Below are 14,769 nucleotides of genomic sequence, written 5' to 3'. Positions count from 1 at the left end.
GGATCTTGAGTGTGAATGATGATGACGACGATGATGGGATCATCTAGAAGAAGCCGAAGTACGGCAAGAGCTGTGACGATGATGATCTCCGTGATATTACTGGAACTTGTGGTGGAGGATACTTTGGTGGTGTTAGAGGAGGTGGCGGTGGCAAAGGAGAAGACGGTGCAGATGGTGCAGAAGCTGGATGAAGATGGGCAGTACGTTCTGGAATACTCCAAGTCAGGTGAGGAATAAATGTGCCTTTTCTACTTTCTAGCCTCCTCAAGCCTGGACGACGTCGACAGAGTTTTCAGCGTCGTCGAACCTCAATGCCTCGACGTCGACCTACTTGTCGACGGTGAATGAGCGTGAGAGAGTGCCTCAACGCCAATCTACAGGTATACCTCAATGTGGATCACCGGCAGTGCCAACTTGGACCTCGACGCCGATCTCAATGGAGACTTCGACGTCAAAAGGGGCCTGCAGGTAGACGAAGCAATGGACGTCCTTGATAGACCTGGCCTTGATGCTGATCTTCAGCGCTTGCTTGACATCGTACCTTGAATCGACAGCGAACAGGATGGCACCGTACCTCTCCTAGACGTCGATGTGGGACCGATGTTGTTTTGAGCTCCTTTCTTCTTGGCACGTCCACTAGAGGTTGGTAACAGATAACTTATAGAGGTTCTACCCTCTCCATGCCCTGCGGTCCCAGCCTCTTTTGCTCCTCTGTTCCATGAAGTCGAATCTTCTTCCGGTCTGTCAGGGTGCAGCTGGAAAAGTTCCTGCAGTGCTGGCAAGACTCAGCAATGTGGTCCACTGGAAGACAGATTATACAGACATCATGAAGATCTATCTTGGTCTTTTTACGACCACAGACTGGGCACTTGTCAAAAAGAGATGGCATTTTTTAAACAAAATGCTTGTAATTTCTGTCAGAAAACAAAGAAAAAGGCAGGGAGAGACCAAAAAACATCAAGTGAAACAGCAATTAGCCAAACTCAGTAAAGAATTTTGAAGAGAAAAAACTGCCCCCTGCTGTGCATGATGGGATACTGTGTACTTTTTTAGACATATAATGATAGCCTATGAGGCTACTCTGTCCTGCTACTTTCATCTCTATCATAAGAAAGGGAGAGATATTTATACTGGTTGAGACTAAAATTATCTGAAAATTGTTCCACTCTGGCCCCCTTTATTCTATTCAAGATGAAAAATCTGGCCAAAGTAGCCTAGGTAAATAGGCTGCATAATCTGTCTATTTTACATAAGTGTCTCTGTAGACCTTCTTGAAGAAAGGAAAAAAACTACACTTAAGATGATATATATAACAACTGCTCCGGGATCCTAGCATAAGGGGGGGGGGGGGACTATTCAACGCTTATGACTATACATGGAAATCCCCAACGAGAGAATAAGACCTTGACTAACCTCGACCTCCAACTGTCGGCTGGGCCGGGCTGACGATAGACGATAGATTATAGACCAAGAGAAGGTGAAGTTATTAGTAAATCTTAACCTCTTCGATGCTCATGACAAGGTCAGCTCGTCATGCAGTACACTGGAGCTGTGCTTATGACGAGTTGACCTTGTCATGAACAATGGGAAAACAACAATATCAGCACCCAGCGGGAAAAGCCTTAGCATTCAAGGTGTTAAGGTGAACAGAGCAATTTCGCATTCAGCGATAGCTAGATTAATAATCTGGCAGAAAAACTCTCACTTGAAAACAATAGCAAGCCCACCACTCTTTTCCCCAATTTGGTCCAATCTAACTATGTAGTACCCTGGTGGGAGAGTTGATATAATATCAGGTGCAGAATGCTCATGAAGCCAGGTTTCCATAAAGAATACAACATCTGGCTTGTGATTTTGAAACAAATTACATATCTCTAGGTAATGGCGAGCTAAAAAGGGGCAGTTGAAACTGAGAACGTGATAGGTACATGGTTTCCTTCTCTCCTGATGGACTGCACATTGTGAGTCAGTAAGCTTCTCTAGATAAACAGGCATTTGCAATGCAATAGGTCTCGCATTATTAAAGTTTGAGCTATTGGCATTGATAATAATAATGCAACACCAATAGCTCAAACTTTAATAATGCGAGAGCTATTGCATTGCAAATGGTTGTTGGTATGGTCCACAATCGGCTTTGGCTTTTAGACAGCGAATAGCTGTATGTGAGGCCTAAAAACAGAGATAGAAGTATCAGCTACGAAATCTTTGCAGCATGAAGACACAAATAAGGTACCATTGGGTAACGTGGCAGCTACAGAAATCTATGTCCTACCTGCAGGTCACCGGCCAGTTACTCAGATTGACTTCGTTTTTCATCCTCCCAGGATCTATAAATTATGTACTAGTTAACAGGATAGTTGCAGCAACTAATATTTAAAGAACCATGCAAGCACGAATCATCGGACAATGGCAGCGAACATTATATCAACTAGATACAAAGATAAACAAGGTGATGAATGAATGGCCAAGAGATGGATGGACGGAATAAAGTGATATATGAATGGATGCAGTAGGGTGATGGGTGGATGAATGTAAGAAGGCGATGGATGAATGGGTGCCTGGCGGATAGATGAAACAAGTGGACAAATGGAATAAGATGGATGGATGGGTGGATGAGTGGGGATGGATGGATGGAATAAAGTTATATATGAATTGATACGATATGGTGATGGCTATGAATAAATGGGTGTCTGATGGATAGATGAAATGTGATGATGTGTGGACGAATGGAATAAGATGGAAGTGTGGGTGGATGCTTGGGTTGGAGGAAGGAAGGGTGGGGGGATGGGGATGGATGGATGGGTGGACAGGTAGATGGATGAATGGGCGGTGGGTGGATGGATGGATGGATGGGTGGGTGGATGGATGGGAGGATGCGTGGAAGGGTGGTTGGATGAATGGATGGTGTGTGGATGGATGGACAGGTGGGCGGATAGTTGGGTGGATGGATGGGTGGATAGATGGATGGATGGACAGGTGGATAGATGTCTGTCGCACACCGTGAGCTGGGTCCATATTCTCTTACCTTGCATTTCAGGGCCGCCTCTTCCAGGGGCACCGCCTTGTGGGACCGGTGCTCCTTGGCCTTTCTGCGCACCACACAGATGGCCGTCTCCGCCTTCCTACAGAAGAGCCGCAGCTTCTCGCGGTGCTGGATGCACTCCCCCTCCACCCTCAGCTGTGCTGCCTGCTGGCAGACGTCCTTGGCGATCTGCACAATGTTGGCCAGCTGCCGGTTGGAGCTCAGAGCACCCTTGGGTGACGCCTTCCAGCACTCGGGGCAGGGGAAGTTTGAGGCCACTCCTGCCCAGCATCGGGCGAGGCAGGGCCGGCAGAAGTTGTGCTCGCACTGCGTGGTCACCGGGTCTCTGTAGTAGTCCAGACAGATGGAGCAAATGGTAATGATGCATGCACTTTCACTCGCCTGTTGATGTGAGCCGAGCTTCTCCATTCCTGAGTCCTGTGGGAGAAGCCTAGGAAGTTGTCTTTTGAAGTGACCAGACATCCATCTGAATTTCCAGGGTGAATTTCCAGGGTGGATTCCCTTGTGATTGGGCACTAGTTCTACACCCGCTTCGCACATGTATGGATATACACTGCCACCCATGAGGGAGAGTGAGCACCCATTGACAGCTTAAGAAGCTCTTTAAACTTGCATTGAGAAAAGGGCGAAACATCTGAAGTTTCCTGCTTTGCTACGACCCAGAAAGCAAAGATTAGACCTATGACTACCAGAACCCCCAGCTGCTGGGTTCTGTGTTCTGAATGGAGGTGACCATGACTTTGTGGAGCAGGCTCAATGCTACAAGGACCTGCTCGAAAAGATGGCGCCTTGCCTAGATCAGAGCATCATCTGCCCAGCATGGCCCACAATCAAGAATCTTGTTAATCAGGAGAGAGTCACTTTGCAGGATCTTCTGAAAGACGACGTATGGTCAGCAACCCTGCAACAGAACTCTACTCCTCTTCTGCTCATTTGTACACTCGACTCTTGAAGCCATTCAGCAAGCTGAGCCTCTGTGCCATGGTGTGAGGATTACATGGAGGATGCATTCTGGGTTTCCCTTTCATCTGTTCTGGTGGAATCCATCTGTCCTAGAGAAACGACCCCGTTTTCCACCTGCTGCAGCTTATTTTAGAACACAGAGTCCTTACATTAAAGAACACTGGAAAAATCTATGTCAGCCATTTTGTGTTTGGCAGATGCAAATTCACTGTGTTTTTGTTTCTGTTACAACAAATTCCTCCCATGCAAGTGTGTGTTTTATAAAAAAACAAAAAGTCCGCTGAGCGGGGGCCAAAAATCCATAGCACCCGCGTCCCAAACTACTGTAATGACTGGAGGGCCTAGACTGTTAAACTATAGATCTGGGTGGGTATTGATACGTATTAATTGTGTCACACTGTCTCCGAGTGCCCAACGAATAACCACATTCTAGAGTAAACCTTGACTGCTCATCCTGGCAATCAAGACATAATAAACAACCACATCTGAGCCTCTGGAACATTTGAGCAGTGCAGAACACGAGTTGCCCAGCACCCAGTAGAGGCCACGCGACCTGGAAAAAGGTCTTCCAGATGCACTCGATGTGTAGGCTTGAAAGTTCCTAAGACGTTGTGTTAAGTTTCTTCTCCTTTCAGCTTCTTAGGATATGCCAGTTTGGCCGCCTGGCCTGTTTTGGATATTATCTACAAGGGGCCGAATGTCCAGGTACTGACCATCTGACCAGAGGTCTGCTCTGGTTTCCTGTCCAAACATGTCTGCCCAGTTCTAGCTATGGCCATCTCAAGCAGGGACTGTAGATCTTTTGCCAAGGTGTAAATAAGTAGGCAGTGCTGTTGCCCTGCCAGTAATCAAAAATAAACATTTGTTAAATGCTGGCACCTGCCCCACGAAACAAGAGAAGTCTCCCCTCTTATATGTGTCTGCAAAGTATACAATCAGGGGCCCTCCTCTTTGACAGAGCCACAATAATCACCGTCAGAAACATTTAGAAAACAGCAGGTTACACTGTGGCAAGTTTGATTACTCATTCCTGCTTAGGGGCTCCTTATAAGTGATAAGAAGAATGGAGCTGCTTAATGCACCACACATGCTTGCGTCTGAGTGCTACAATGCCCCAGGGCCGCTCGAGAAAGGATGTGATTCATCCATTGGCTCTCTCCATCAAACCTTAAATCTTCATTTGGTCTGGTGAGTGAGATCTGGAGGTCTGTCACAAAGAAGGAGGCTGGAAGGTTGAGGAGGACGAGCACGGAGCTTTCTTCTTCGTCTGCCAGGATAAGTAATAGTAGGTGTCCCACAGAGCATCGAGAAATGAATGCCTCGACATGCCATTAAAAAGGCTCCCTTCTGTCCAATTTCCTTGTTTGGTAAATTTTGAAAAGAAAAGGACCAAAAACGAAAACGTCATATTTAAAAAAAAGATTCTATAAAAATATATACAGGATGTATGCGTGCTGATGCCCAGATACGCGGGTTTGAATGGGGTGGGGACCTAGTGGATAAGATCGCACTTTATGCCGACGATCTCCTCTTTTTCATTACTGACCTACAGCGTTCGGGTCCCCGGGTACTGGAGGTCATGCGCATCTTTGGTGAGGTCTCCGGCCTTCGGCTCAACCTTCGCAAGTCCACTCTATGGGTGCTGGGTGGCGGGGTCGTGGCGGACACCTGGGCTGCGGGACTGCGTGTTGCAACGGATGGGCTGAAATACCTTGGTGTCTATCTCTCGTGATCGCGCACCATAGCGTGGGATCGAGGCGTTCTGCCGGTCTGGGAACAGGTCCAGGCCGATGTCAAGACTTGGTCCAGAATGCCCCTTACTATTTTTGGGAGGTCGGCCATCTTTAAAATGGTGGCGCTTCCTCGACTGCTATATCAGCTGCAAAACTTCCCGCACCCTATCGGGCTGCACTGGATTCGCCAAGTCAATTCGACGTTGGGTCGCTTCTTGTGGGCCGGTGGGGCGGCCAGGGTGGCGTTGAAAACGTGCTTCCTATCCACTTATTGCGGGGGCCTGGCCACCTCTGACCTCCTCTCGTACTACCAGGCTTCCCATCTACTTGTTCTCAACGAGTGGTGGTATGGTGACAGGGGGGACCCGGCGTATGCATTGGAGCGGTCGCTCATGGGCGACCACACGCTGCACACCCTTTTATACTCGGCTTGTTTGCGTCGTGCGCTGCCGTCGGTTACCAGAGTGGTCTTTGCGGTGTGGAGGCAGACCCTCCGTCGCATGGGCTGGTGGGGCAGGCTGACGGCTGAGACGCCTCTCTGGCATAACGGCCGGCTCCCGGAGCTCGCGGCCCTGGCAGGCTTTGAGGGCTGGGAGGCGATAGGTATCTCGCTACTGGGCCAAGTCATGTCCGGCACTACCCTCAAGTCCTTCGAGGAACTGCGTACGGAGTTCCACATGCCTCAGTCTCAGTTTTTCCGTTATTTGCAACTGCGCCATGCCCTCACCCCGAGTATTGCTAGCCTGGACTCCTTGCCAGAATTCAGTCCGGTCGAGGCGAAGGTCTTCATGGGCGACCTGGGAGATAGGAAGGTATCCCGGATATACCAGACACTAGTTGTCCATTGCTCCTCTACCCTACTTTCTCTTCGGGCTGCTTGGGAGGTGGACGTGGGGCCCCTGGATGATGATGACTGGAGAGAAGCTTTAGAATCCCCTCGTGGGGCCGCCATTGCTATACGGCTCCGGCTCATCCAATTTAAGTACTTGCACCGGGCCTACTACACCCGCGAACGACTGTGGAAAGCTGGGCTGATTGCGTCCCCGGAATGTCTGCGTTGCAGGATGGTGCCTGGATCCCTGTTGCATACGGTGTGGTTGTGTAGTAGACGGTCTGGCTTTTGGAGAGGTGTGTGGGGCTGTCTATCTGAAGTCCTCGGCTGGGACCTCCCTCGCACCCATCGGTTGGGGTTACTGCATATTATGGAGGGAGTTGGTGGGAACGTCTATAAGCGGCATTTGTTGTTTCTGGGGCTTGTTGTGGCCAAGCGAGACCTAGCGCAGGCGTGGAAGAGTGTGAGGGCCCCCCCCCCTGTCGGCATGGAAGGCGGGCCTGGACTATTTCATGGGCCTTGAGAGGCTGATCTTTGAGGCGCGGGGCTGCCCTCGCAAACACTACAAAATTTGGAAGCGATGGGCCGAATACCGGGGCCTGTCTCTGGATCCCCCCGTGGAACGGGAAGAGGATGTCTGATTGAATGGATGTAATAGGCCTGACTCTGTGACACTCTTGTAGCACTACACCTATGTCCTTAATCCGCTGCTGTATGTACACGTGCTTGGGGGGGTGGGGTGGGGGGGGTTGCGGGGAGTTGGGGAGGGCCGGGGGTTGTGGGATTGGGTGGGCTTGGGAGTTTATTAATGTCGAGCTTACTTTCAATGCATATTTGAATACCTGCTTCTTATCTGATATTTTGTACCTGTGATGTTGGTGGTGACCTCCGATTGGTGGGGTGCCACCCCCTTCTTGCCTGCTTGCTCAATAAAATTGGTTTTGAAAAAAAAAAATATATATACAGGATGTATCATTTAGCTTTAAGTTAATATATTTCGTTTAGTCATTTCGAATAGAGTTCGAAAATACGTAAACAGAATGTGTTAAACTCATCAAATTTTGGCCACCAGATGGCAGTGTAAGACAGCCTGTGGAGAATGCCAGCATAGTTCAGGCCCAATTCACGAAACGAGCATATGTCTTCAATTACCGCAGCCCTGACGGCCGCGATAATTGAAGATATATGGGCTTTGGTGCGCGTAACAGACACCAATAGGCCATAGGCGGAGCTATGCGACCGCCTATGGCCTATTGCGTGTTCTGTTAAAAAACAGCACGCACGCATGAAAATGGACCTTGGAAATAACACGCACGAGCTGTGTGGAATTTCCAGGTCCATTTTTGAAACCCTAGTAAAAGGGCTTTTCGCTTCGCTCGCCCTAAAAAAATTGCAATGGCTACATCTTTAAGATAGTGAGTAAGGATCTAAACAAACCCTACAAAGGGAGCAACTTGCCGGCAAAAAGACCAGTGTTAGTCCTTGGAATAAGTATTTCCTACCAGAGGGAAGTTGCCCAGGGTTCTAGGCCCCTGGGCCTGCTCGGACACAGATGAGATAACCTTTAGCATCCTCACTAAACCTTCCTTTAAATAGGGCCTGGGCGTCAAATGAAGAGGGTCTGGGAAACAGCTACTACTCACAGTGGTTCTCACTGGACAGCTTGTCCAAAATGGCCGTTGGACTTCCCACTGCCAAAAAATACAGAGAGGTAAAAAGGCCAAAGTAATAAAAAAATCAACACAGAATATAATCTCTAAAATCCCTCAGCAGATCCCTCTAGAGAGGGTCTAGGAAACAACTAGACTGATCACAGTGGTTCTCCCTGGACAGCACGTCGAAAATGGATGCCAGACTTCCCACCATCAAAAGAGTGTGGTAAAAAGGTCATTGAAATAAAATTATCAGCATAGAATTTAAACTTTCAAATCCCTAAGCAGTTCCCCTGTGCAACACTTTAAAAAAACACCCCAAAAATGTTTTCAGGTTGCCTTAATATCTCCGCTACATGTCCATGCTAAGCCCTCCTTTAAATAGCGCATGGGTATCAAATGGAAAGGGCCTAGGAAACTAGACCGCTCACAGTGGATTTCCCCAGACAGCAAATTCAAAATGGGCACGGACTTTACACCGCCACTAAACACACTACAATAAAAAAAGTCAATGAAATTAAATAAGCAACACACAAGACAAACTTTAAATTCCCTCAGCAGTTCACGAGCAACACTTTTAAAAAATCACCCCAATAAAGGTTTTATGTCGCAGTAATATCTACTTTTTATCCTACCAATACTTACTAAATGCAATTTATAGCAACCCAATACCCAGAATAACAAAACTTCAAAATTGTGCACACATTTAATTTAATGCCATTTTGCCACATACAGGAATAATCAATTGTCTACATCAGGGGTACTCAAAGTACGGCCCGCGGGCCAGTAGCGGCCCGGCAAGCCTTCAGTGGCGGCCCGCGGAGCTTGAGACATCGCACCTGTGTGTGTGTGTTTTTTTTAACTTAAGTAAACACCTCGGGGAGCAGCAGTGCGAGTCAGAGACACTGCTCTGTGGGGCCCAGGTGATTCCAGCCACAGTCAAGAGTGGAGCTGCAGGGGCGCTAAGAGGTGAACTAAGCCTCATTAACAAACAAATGGTTGTTTAAAGACGTGTTAAGTACTGGGGTGCCCGGGAGGCTGTGTCAGCCAGGCTGAGGCACAGGGGAGAGGGGGTGGGAGGGGGGAGGGGAGAGGACAGCAGGAACTGAGAGCTGGGTGAGGTGGGAGGGCAGCGCAGGGAGTGAGAGCCCGGGTGAGGGAGGTGGAGGGCAGAGCATGGAGTGAGAGCCCAGGTGAGGGAGGCGGAGGGCAGAGCAGAGAGTGAGAGCCCGGGTGAGGGAGGTGGAGGGCAGCAGGGAGTGAGAGTCGGGTGAGGGAGGTGGAGGGCAGCATGGAGTGAGAGCCCGGATGAGGGAGGTGAAGGGCAGAGCAGGGAGTGAGAGCCCGGGTGAGGGAGGTGGAGGGCAGAGCAGGGAGTGAGAGCCCGGGTGAGGGAGGTAGAGGGCAGCAGGGAGTGAGAGCCCGGGTGAGGGAGGTGGAGGGTTGAGCAGGGACTGAGAGCCCGGGTGAGGGAGGTGGAGGGCAGCAGGGAGTGAAAGCCCGGGTGAGGGAGGTGGAGGGCAGAGCAGGGAGGAGTGAGAGCCGGGTGAGGGAGGTGGAGGGCAGAGCAGGGAGTGAGAGCCCGGGTGAGGGAGGTGGAGGGCAGCAGGGAGTGAGAGCCCGGGTGAGGGAGGTGGAGGGCAGCAGGGAGCGAGAGCCCGGGTGTGGGAGGTGGAGGGCAGCAGGGAGTGAGAGCCCGGGTGAGGTGACAGAGGCCAGCAGGGAATGAGAGCCTGGGTGAGGCAGGTGGAGGGCAGAGCAGGGAGTGAGAGCCCAGGTGAGGGAGGTGGAGGGCAGGGCAGAGCAGGGAGTGAGAGCCCGAGTGAGGGAGGTGGAGGGCAGAGCAGGGCATGAGAGCCCGGGTGAGGGAGGTGGAGGGCAGAGCAGGGAGTGAGAGCCCGGGTGAGGTGGGACGGCAGAGCAGAGAGTGAGAGCCCGGGTGAGGGAGGTGGGAGGGCAGCAGGGAGTCAGAGCCTGGGTGAGGGAGGTGGGAGGGCAGCAGGGAGTGAGAGCCGGGTGAGGTGGGAGGGCAAAGCAGGGAGTCAGAGCCCTGTGAGGTGGGAGGGCAGAGCAGGGAGTGAGAGCCCGGGTGAGGGAGGTGGGAGGGCAGAGCATGGAGTGAGTGCCCGGGTGAGGGAGGTGGGAGGGCAGAGCAGGGAGTGAGAGCCCAGGTGAGGTGGGAGGGCAGAGCTGGGAGTGAGAGCCCTGTGAGGTGGGAGGGCAGAGCAGAGCCCGGGTAAGGGAGGTGGGAGGGCAGAGCAGGGAGTGAGAGCCCGGGTGAGGGAGGTGGAGGGCAGCAGGGAGTGAGAGCCGGGTGAGGTGACAAAGGGCAGCAGGGAGTGAGAGCTGGGTGAGGTGAGACAGATAGAGATAGAGACAGATAAATACATATAGAGACAGATAGAGGCAGAGACAGATAAAGACAGGGACAGACGGAGCTAGATAGGGTCAGAGACTGGGACAGTCAGAGACAGATAGAGGCAGAGACAGATAGAGGCAGAGACAGACAGCGATAGAGACAGACAGAGAGAGACAGACAGAGAGAGACAGACAGAGAGAGAGACAGACAGAGAGAGACAGAGGGAGAACGGGAGACGGACATAGGAAGGGATGGAGACAGACTGAGAGAGACAGACAGAGGGAGACAGAGGGAGAGAGGGAGACAGACAGAGGGAGACAGACAAAGGGAGGGAGACAGACAGAGGGAGGGAGACAGACAGAGGGAGATAGACAGAGGGAGGGAGACAGACAGAGGGAGACAGACAGACAGAGGGAGGGATGGAGACAGACAGAGGGAGACAGACAGAGGGAGGGACGCAGAGGGAGACAGACAGAGGGAGGGAGACAGACAGACAGAGGAGGGAGACAGAAAGACAGAGGAGGGAGACAGAGGGAGGGAGGGGGACAGACAGAGGGAAGGAGGGAGGGAGGGAGACAGCGGGAAGGAGGGAGGGAGACGGAGGGAGGGAGACAGAGGGAGGGAGGGAGTGAGGGAGACAGAGGGAGGGAGTGAGGGAGACAGAGGGAGGGAGGGAGACTGAGGGAGGCAGAGGGATAGAGGGAGACAGACAGAGGCAGATAGACAGAGGGAGGGAGACAGAGGGAGAGAGGGAGGGAGACAGAGGGAGACAGACAGAGGGAGACAACACAGACAGACAGACAGACAGACAGAGACAGACAGACAGGGAGGGAGACAGACAGAGGGAGGGAGACAGAAAGACAGAGGGAGACAGACAGAGGGAGGGAGGGAGATGGAGGGAGGGAGACAGATGGAGGGAGGGAGACAGAAAGACAGAGTCAGACAGAGGGAGGGAAACAGACAGAGGGATGGAGGGAGGGAGACAGAGGGAGGAAGGGAGACAGAGGGAGGGAGGGAAACAGAGGGAGGGATGGAGACAGACAGAGGGAGGGAGGGAGACAGACAGAGGGAGGGAGACAGAGGGAGAGAGGGAGGGAGACAGAGGGAGAGAGGGAGGGAGGCAGAGGGAGACAGACAGAGGGAGGGAGGCAGAGGGAGACAGAGGGAGGGAGGCAGAGGGAGACAGAGGGAGGGAGACAGACAGAGGGAGGGAGGGAGACAGAGGGAGGAAGGGAGACAGAGGGAGGGAGGGAGACAGACAGAGGGCAGACGGAGGGAGGGAGACAGAGGGAGATGGACAGTGGGACACAGATAGAGGGAGACAGATGGAGGGAGACGGAGAGAGTGAAGGAAAGAGAGGGAGTGAGACAGAGAGAAAGAGAGGTAAGACAGAGAGAGACAGAGCGAAACAGAGAGAGAGGGAAGGAGGGAGCGAGAGAGAGAGATAGAAGGAGGGAGACAGAGGGAGGGAGAGATAGGGAGAGAGAGAGAGAGAAAAAGAGAGATGTGTGTGTATGCTGGTCTGTTGGCTCAGTGGATAAACGCGTCAGCTGCAGGGGCCTGTGTTCAACTTCATGGTCACAGTTTTTTTCTTTCTAGCCCCTTCCCCTTCCCCCTCCCCCACTGACCCCGCCTCCACCGGTGCGGCCCTCGGCCACAAACCACACTGTAAATTTGGCCCCCGAGAGAAAGTTTGTGAGTACCCATGGTCTACGTCATAGCTGCTAATAATCTAGTTGTAAACTCCAATGACTCACAGTTCCCCATTTCTAATCTGTGAAGGGAGGCAAACGTAGAATAGGAGGCCTATGTGCCTGCTTTACATATGTCTGTACTTGAAGCTCCACAAGCTTCTGCCCAGGATGCAGTCATCATGCATGTAGAACTGCCTTGGACACCCTCTGGAAAGACAGTATTTTGTGAAACATATGTCAAAGACAAATGTCTCAAAGCTGCAGTCGTACTTTCGAATACATTTTCACTGCCCTTTGAATGTCGTATGTAAGCAAGGCCTCTTTCCCTTGAGTAGAGGGCATTGGAAATTATTTCTTGTTCCCAATGAAAAGCACAAGTTACTACTTGCGTAACAATATATCTGTAAGAGACATTAGTTAGTGATAGATTCCTTACCTTAGAATATTCCCTTGCGTCAGATAGATCCGGAAAGTTTTGCTTAGCAGTACCCCTGCACGACAGTAGGTGGTGTTGTGCGGCTCCGCGTCTGTCGCCGTATGCACCGAGATGACGTCACGGAGACTACTTAGGCGCCACCCATGCACGCTGACGTCAGTTCTGTACACGAAACGCAGAGCCATGCAAGAAACTGACCATTGGGGCATAAAACTAGGGCCCTTAAAGGGGATGACCTTAACCCTAGTAATCAGTTCGCAGAACGGGGAGGATGGGTGGGGCGGTAAGGAATCTTTCACTGATTAATGTCTCTTACAGATATATCGTTTCACAAGTAGTAACTTGTGCATCTGAAAGAGACACATTAGTGATAGATTCCTTACCTTAGAATAGATACCCCAGCAATACCAACGCCGGTGGTTGGTCTGCGAACTAGATTACAACAGAAAGTCACAGAGCACAGAACGGCCAAAGAAGCCATCTCTCCGGACCTGATTGTCAAGGCAGCGAGGCCCACGTAGCTGCCTGACAAATGTCCTGCAAGGGAACACCGCATCCCAAGGCAGTAGTGGCTGCAGTCGCCCTGGTCGAATGGGCACGCAGCCCCACAGGAGGTTCCTTCTTGGCCAAGGAGTAACATGCTTTGATGCACAGAATGACCCACTGGGAGATGGTCCGTTTGTGCACAGCCGACCTTTTTTAGCCATAGCACGTAGCCAACAAAAAGCTGATCATCCACCCGCAGAAGCTGCAGATAGAATGCAAGCGCACGTTTCGGGTCCAGACGGTGGAGTCTCTCCCCTTCCCTTGAAGGATGCGGAAGCGGAAAGAAGGTGGGCAAAGTGATGGTCTGCCCAATGTTGAATGGCGTGACAACGTTTGGCAGAAAAGAAGGGCGGGTCCTTAAAACTAACTTGTCCGGATGAACAGAAAGGAAAGGAGGTTTGGAAGAAAGGGCCTGGAGCTCACTCACTCTTCTGGCAGATGTGATAGCAACCAGGAAAGCCGTGTTTAGAGTGAGAAGAAGTAAGGGACAGTTAGGAAGGGGCTCAAAGGGAGCGCACATCAGAAAAGTCAAGATAAGATTTAAGTCCTACTGAGGCATTATGAAGGGTACGGGTGGAAACGTAGGCGTAATGCCTTTAAGAAAACGGTTAACAACCGGGGACTTAAAAAAGTGAAGGCTGATCTGGAAGCCGTAGAAAGGCAGAGATGGCCGAAAGATAACTTTTGATAGTGCCCAGAGCAGAGCCCTGCTGGGCCAAAGAGAGAAGGAACAGAATAACCTCAGAAAGAGGGGCAGAAAAGGGGACCCACAGCCTTTGCTGTGCACCATGCCACAAATCTGTTCCACCTGCAGGCGTATACTGTTTTGGTGGAGGGACGCCTGGCTGCAAGAATGACATCACAGACTTCGGGCGGAAGATCGAAAGGTGTCAACTGTCACCGCTCAATCTCCATGCATGGTGGTGGAGGCTGCACAGGTTCGGGTGGATGACCGTCCCCTGCTGCGCGACAGAAGATCCTCCCGAAGAGGCAGACTGATCGGGGGATCGATGCTCATACTCAGTAGCTCGGGGTACCATACTCTTCAAGCCCAGTACGGAGCCACAAGAATGACTTGGAAATTCCAACGCGCAGCACTGAGGACATTGTGCCTTGTCTTGGGTGGCAAATAGATCTAACCAAGGCTCTCCCCACTGCAGAAAGAGACCTTGCACCACGTCCGAGTTCAGATGCCATTCGTGATCCACCATGCACCGGCGGCTGAGTTTGTCTGCCCTGGCGTTCAGAGAACCTGCCAGGTGTTGAACCACCAAGGTAATGCCTTGATTTTCCAGCCAAGTCCAGAGGCACACAGCCTCCTGACATAGGGTCCACGACCCCACCCCGCCCTGTTTGTTGCAGTACAACATGGCGGTGGTGTTGTCTGTGAACACCTGCACTACACTTCCCCGGACAGAGGGAAGAAATGCCTTCATTACAAGTCGGATCGCCCGCAGCTCCAGAAGGTTGATATGGAGCCGGGACTCCGCCGGGGATCAGAGGCCTCTGAT

At 51.5% G+C, this 14,769-nt stretch overlaps 1 protein-coding gene across 3 annotated transcripts in view; it reads right to left on the bottom strand.

Annotated features, from left to right (window-relative positions):
* LRRC49 (leucine rich repeat containing 49) overlaps window positions 1-14,769 on the bottom strand; it is a 1,030,711-nt gene that overhangs the window by 725,481 nt on the left and 290,461 nt on the right. The gene's annotated exons all lie outside the window — the stretch shown is intronic.

Source organism: Lissotriton helveticus, chromosome 3_2 (assembly GCF_964261635.1).
Source record: "Lissotriton helveticus chromosome 3_2, aLisHel1.1, whole genome shotgun sequence".
In the NCBI taxonomy this organism is placed as follows: domain Eukaryota; kingdom Metazoa; phylum Chordata; class Amphibia; order Caudata; family Salamandridae; genus Lissotriton; species Lissotriton helveticus.
This window is presented reverse-complemented; position numbering and strand designations above follow the sequence as displayed.